Source organism: Triturus cristatus, chromosome 5_1 (genome assembly GCF_964204655.1).
Source record: "Triturus cristatus chromosome 5_1, aTriCri1.1, whole genome shotgun sequence".
Lineage (NCBI taxonomy): Eukaryota > Metazoa > Chordata > Amphibia > Caudata > Salamandridae > Triturus > Triturus cristatus.
Window position 1 is genome coordinate 64,049,921 of NC_140587.1, and position 6,000 is coordinate 64,055,920.

At 42.6% G+C, this 6,000-nt stretch overlaps 1 protein-coding gene across 1 annotated transcript in view; it reads left to right on the plus strand.

Moving 5' to 3' along the window:
* Nucleotides 1-5,198, plus strand: part of LOC146830186 (prostate stem cell antigen-like) — a 108,545-nt gene extending 103,347 nt beyond the window's left edge. Inside the window, exon 4 of the mRNA XM_085604024.1 lies at nucleotides 5,011-5,198. The gene's annotated coding sequence lies outside the window, so the exon portion shown is untranslated. The remainder of the gene's footprint in view (nucleotides 1-5,010) is intronic.
* Nucleotides 5,199-6,000: the final 802 nt, after the last annotated feature.

Below are 6,000 nucleotides of genomic sequence, written 5' to 3' on the forward strand. Positions count from 1 at the left end.
TTTTTAAGGTGACACTAATCCTTTAACTCTTAACTCTGCTCAGCCCTTTTGCACCTACAACCCTCTTAAAGAGACACTAACTGTCTATCTCTAGGCTCTGGTTAGCTCTCTTTCTGTTTGAAACCCCGTAAAGAGACATATTTCACTGGTTTTAGGTTCTGCTCACCTCAGTACGCACTCCTACAAATCCCTTAAAAAATCACTAATCCGGTGTTCTCCTTTTCATATTGGTTGATTCCTTTTACCTTATTCTCAAACCTTGCCATAATTCCTAATATTTACCTGTCAGTACCAACAAGGAGCTCCTTGAACTCAACTTGAACGCCATGTCTGAGAGTTGCCATTCATCTTTGCTTTGGGTACACAGTCCCTCATGCATTCTTGATGTTTTTTATGTCTGTGATAGAAACTGAATCTAATCCTTATCACTGCAATGAGATGGTGTCAGGACATGGTGTGGTTGTGCAACTTTACCCTTTAATAATGGCATCTGCAGCTATTCTGCCTCCTCTCAACATGACAGAACTCTTCTCTCAGTGTGTGGAGCTCCCTAGCCCAATCATAGATGATTTGCATATAGCTGGGTCTGAACTGGGGTGGCGAAGTGAGCTAAAGAACAATGATGGATTCAACCCAGATCTGTGACTGGGGGTGAGTGTTTGAAAAGTTTCAGCGCTCTGTCCAACATCTCCTTGTTTTTGTGATTGTAAACTGATGGCAGTTCCCTGGAGAATCCCACAGGGCATTTATGCCCAGTTCTCTTTAACATGTCGACGCAGCCGTTCCTGGTCATCGTTGGTTTTTCTTGGCCTGGTGCCAGCTCCCTATGTAGATAACACACAAGCATTTTCATCAACCACTATCTGAGCTTTGACATTCTCTCCATTGTACCTATCTACTAACTATGCCTAAGTGGCAACAAGAGAGAGGATTCTGTTAGACCAGGATAACACTACTGCCATACTTGTTGTCCCAGCGGGGTGAGTCCTCACCGATACTTGTTTATAAAACCAATAACATTGGATTCTGGATTGACAGAGAACTCTTCCTTCTGAAGCAGTGAAACAGTGCTTCTCTTGTTTCCATCTGATGATTTTTAGGTGGTCTTATTACCTTTCATTCTACGGGCGTCTGTGTTGGGGATGTATCTTGTCAAGATGCCCTTATCAGAACATCTGCTGCTTGAGGCTGTAATCCCAATGTCATCAGTAAACTGCAACTTCCCCAGAACCAGGCAGTTTAGAAAATATTCAATGTGAGTAAAGTGTACCATGATTCATGACACAACCACAAGCTTCATTGGCTTCTGGGTGCTCAAGGTGTAAACTTTAAGGCGCTGTGCCTACCCCACAAAGGCTTCCATGAGCCTGGTCTGATTGCATCTCAGCGATAGTTTGCTCTTATGTTCCCTCTTGATCCGATTCACTTCTGTGTCTGTTTACTTATGTCAGTAAAACTAGTGCTTGACTAGGCTCGTCCATCATCAGGCTTCAGCTCGGGGGCAATCTGGCTCTTGCGCTCCACGTCAGGGCGTGGTCCCTAAGGTGCTGAAATCTCTCAATCAATGATCATTCACTCCATAAATCATCTAGATATACTTCCCCCGCCCATTCATACAGCCACACACACAAACAATGATTGAAGACCCACCATCTTGTATTGAAAGCAGGAGCATCCACCTTTACACAACAGTCCAGCTGAAGAGGATAAAGCAGTCTGTCCAGACTCCATGATTCTCATTGAGAACTATCTGCCACATTGTCCCCTCTAGGTGACCTCTAGGTTGAGTTTACCACAGTCACTGTAGACTGAGCTACCCTTTCAGTGTTGAAGGTACAAACTATGAGATTGGTCCTATCTTCGACCTCTGTCTTGTTCTCTGCTTGAACCCAGAACATGTATTTCATTATTGTAAGTTGCCTCTATGGTTTATTTTAAGCATCTCTGATATCTTGCAGGGGGAAAGTGTAGGGCACAGACACAAAAAGAGAAAGTCACATGACTGTGTGAAATGGAGGCTTGGAAGGACCGTTTTGAATTGAGCCCGATGTGTGACTATCTCTTTCTCATCTGCATTGATAGAAAAAGTTTGGAATTTTCGAGTGTTTTAAGACTGTATATTTTTTATTCATGGGTTTTGAAAAGCACTGCCCATTTCACTTACGATAGCACAGTGAGCTGTGAACTCCTTGGAGATATCAGTGAGACACCGAAAGGCCAAACGTTTAGATTCAAGCACTTCAGATTCAGCTGTTTTAGCTGTATGTCTATGGCATTTGTAGGGCGCAAACCAAGCCAAACAGGCAGCGGAGCGCTGTACATGGTCAAAGACGGGCAGAAAGTCAATGAGTGAGAGGGGATGGACCTGGGTTGAGGATGGTTAATGCGCTGCGATGTCGTGTTCTTGAAAGAAGAGCGTCTTCAGCTCTTTTGTGAATCAGAGCAGCGTTGAGACAGTTAGGATCGATGCAGGGATGTCATTCTAGATCCTGCGTGCATAGACTTAAAACCCTGCTGTTGTTTCTTAATTTTTTAGTCTACAGTCTGATGGGGTCCTGATTGCAAGTGTGCCACAAACCACCAGAAATGATGAGCTTATCTGCAAGAAATGCAGGGTTTCTTTCATAACTCCCTAATCAATTCTGCAGCTGCTTTGAATATAGTGTTGGCTGGTGAGGGGGAGCCTATGGAGTTCCATCAGGATGGGGGTGATGTGAACATGTTCAGCATAAGACATTAAGTGCAAGTACTAAGCTGGTAGAGTAAAAGGAAGGAAACTGTGTCCTTTCTTTAGAAGAGAGACCTGCTACCAGGAAGACTTGTTTTTACGATGTGTTCCTTGGGGATGAGGTTGGCATCCAAGATGAATCCAAGTGTCTTGGATTTCAGTGAAATTAGGTTTCAATGCTGTCAAAGTTCAGGTGGATCTCAAGGTCGGTGCTGGTCATCCATGTTTGTTTTTTATGATGTGCAGGCTGGCTTTGGTTCCTTGGCGATCTGAAAGAGGAGACTGTTGAACCACGTTGTGTATCATCTGGGTATTGATGCATCTTGATGCTCTGTGAGGACAACCCCAACAGGCTCCCAGTTGAGACTGAATATGACAGGGAACAGTATGAAGCCCTGGGGGAATCCACAGGTGATAGGGATCTTTTGACACTTGGAGGTGTTCATGTGATCAAACTGGTACTAAAAAAGCAGACAGAGATCCTGTGAAAGAAAATGCCAGGAAATCTAGGTTGGGACTCCAGAGTGTGTATGAGGGTGGGGTGGTTGACTGTGTTGAAGATGGAGAGATGTCCAGCAGGGGGAACAACCTTTACAACGCAACTTTTACAACGCACTACCTTTACAACGCATTTTTTACAACGCATAATCCATTACAACGCATGACATTACAACGCATACCATTACAACGCATTTTTAAAAACTACCTTTACAACGCATTCCATTACAACACATACTACCATTACAACGCATACCATTACAACGCATAATATTACACTACACTATCCAACACTTACCCTACTGTTGCACCCCCTGGAGTTAGAATAGTAATTTTTACCCCTATACTATCCAACACTTACCCTACTGTTGCACCCCCTGGAGTTAGAATAGTAATTTTTACCCCTATACTATCCAACACTTACCCTACTAATGCACCCCCTGGAGTTAGAATAGTAATTTTTACCCCTATACTATCCAACACTTACCCTACTGATGCACCCCCTGGAGTTAGAATAGTAATTTTTACCCCTATACTATCCAACACTTACCCTACTGATGCACCCCCTGGAGTTAGAATAGTAATTTTTACCCCTATACTATCCAACACTTACCCTACTGATGCACCCCCTGGAGTTAGAATAGTAATTTTTACCCCTATACTAGCCAACACTTACCCTACTGATGCACCCCCTGGAGTTAGAATAGTAATTTTTACCCCTATACTATCCAACACTTACCCTACTGATGCACCCCCTGGAGTTAGAATAGTAATTTTTACCCCTATACTATCCAACACTTACCCTACTGATGCACCCCCTGGAGTTAGAATAGTAATTTTTACCCCTATACTATCCAACACTTACCCTACTGATGCACCCCCTGGAGTTAGAATAGTAATTTTTACCCCTACACTATCCAACACTTACCCTACTGTTGCACCCCCTGGAGTTAGAATAGTAATTTTTACCCCTATACTATCCAACACTTACCCTACTGATGCACCCCCTGGAGTTAGAATAGTAATTTTTACCCCTATACTATCCAACACTTACCCTACTGTTGCACCCCCTGGAGTTAGAATAGTAATTTTTACCCCTATACTATCTAATACTTACCTTAAATGTAATTTAATATAATGCGTTGTAATGGTATGCGTTGTAAAGGTAGTATGCGTTGTAATGGCAATGCGTTGTAAAGGTATTTTTTAAAAATGCGTTGTAGTGTCATGCGTTGTAATGTCATGCGTTGTAATGGATTATGCGTTGTAAAAAATGCGTTGTAAGTGCATGCGTTGTAAAAGTGTGCGTTGTAACGTCATACATCCGTCCAGCAGTACCAGGAGGCAGGAGTCATCTACATCTGATCTCAGGAGGGCATCATCTACAATGTGTACGGGAACAGTCTTGGTGCTGCGGCATGCTCTGAATCCAGATGCGTAGTCAGGAAGGAGATAGCTAGAACTGATGCCATCCTGGAGTTGAGCATAGAGTACATTTACAGTGATCTGGTGAAGGATAAGTGCGTGATGAGTCAGTAGTTGGAGAAGTCCTCAGGGTTTAATGTAGAGTTTTCAGGAGCAGGAGGATCTGGTCTGTCTTGAGAGCTCCTGGGAAGATGCCTCTAGCCTTGTAAGATTAGTACAACCTATTGTGGTTATTGCCAGTGCTACAAATCTAAGAAACTGCAATAACATGCATTCCTTTTTTTAAATTCAGTGAAAATCAGCATTGAATTTCATTTTAGTCTCTTAAAATAAGACAATTTTATAACTTTTTTCCTTAGGTTGGAATGCAGCAGATCAAAGGGGGCCAGACTACGTGTGTCGCCTACATCAATAAAGAAGACAAATTAAGGATAAAAACATGTTAAATCAGAATGAAGGCCCCCTTTCTACACTTTTAAATGTAAAAAATAAATGCTGACTTCGTCACAGACTTAAACAATATGAAAACAGACTTCATCTCACCTCCTTGTACTTATACAATAAATGAAAACAGACGCATCCTCTAATTCTGTAATTGATGAATAAATATAAGACTTCTCATGCTGTGTGGCGTTTATTTGACTTCAAGGTCAGTGAAACAACATCTTGGGATCCAGTCCTGCTTCTTCTCTTAAAGTGCTGGGTTTACCAGTGAAGTTTTGATATCAGCAAATGCTCTCTGTGTTATCTTGGCCATAGTATTTACCATTCGAAGTGTGATTACTTAGTCATACCAGTAGTAATCACAATTTATATAGCTCACACCAAAGACTGAATGTTGACTAGGCACAAGTGTTCAGACCGCCATATTTTAGATACTCGATTTATCAGCACTGGAAGGTCGAAAGGCTGAGTCAATCCTGCTGGTACTGAGGATCTGATCTACAGCTCTCCCCACCTGACAATTACGAACTGAAGAAAAACATCCTCGTCATTTGTGCTTGGTTTCCTGAAGACTCTCCTGAAACAAGCATTGGCACAACCAGTAGGTCTGTCCTTGGCAAGATGGTGCAATTTTATTCTAAGCAGAATACAGTTTACAGGCAACGGCGGACGCAGTGACCGCACTCCCCTGCTGTGTTCCCTTTGTATTTGATTCAACAAATCCAGATGGGTGTGCACAAGCTACTCCAGCACCTGCCGTTGTTGGGTGCCAGCTGCGAAGCAGAGGAGGGATGAGCCCAAGATATGGAGTGGTACACCACCCGTTAAGTAAAAATAGTTTTCAATATGTCATATAGTCTTGGTTAGGGTTTCTTAATGGATTTTTTTTATTTTCTGAGAGTCCA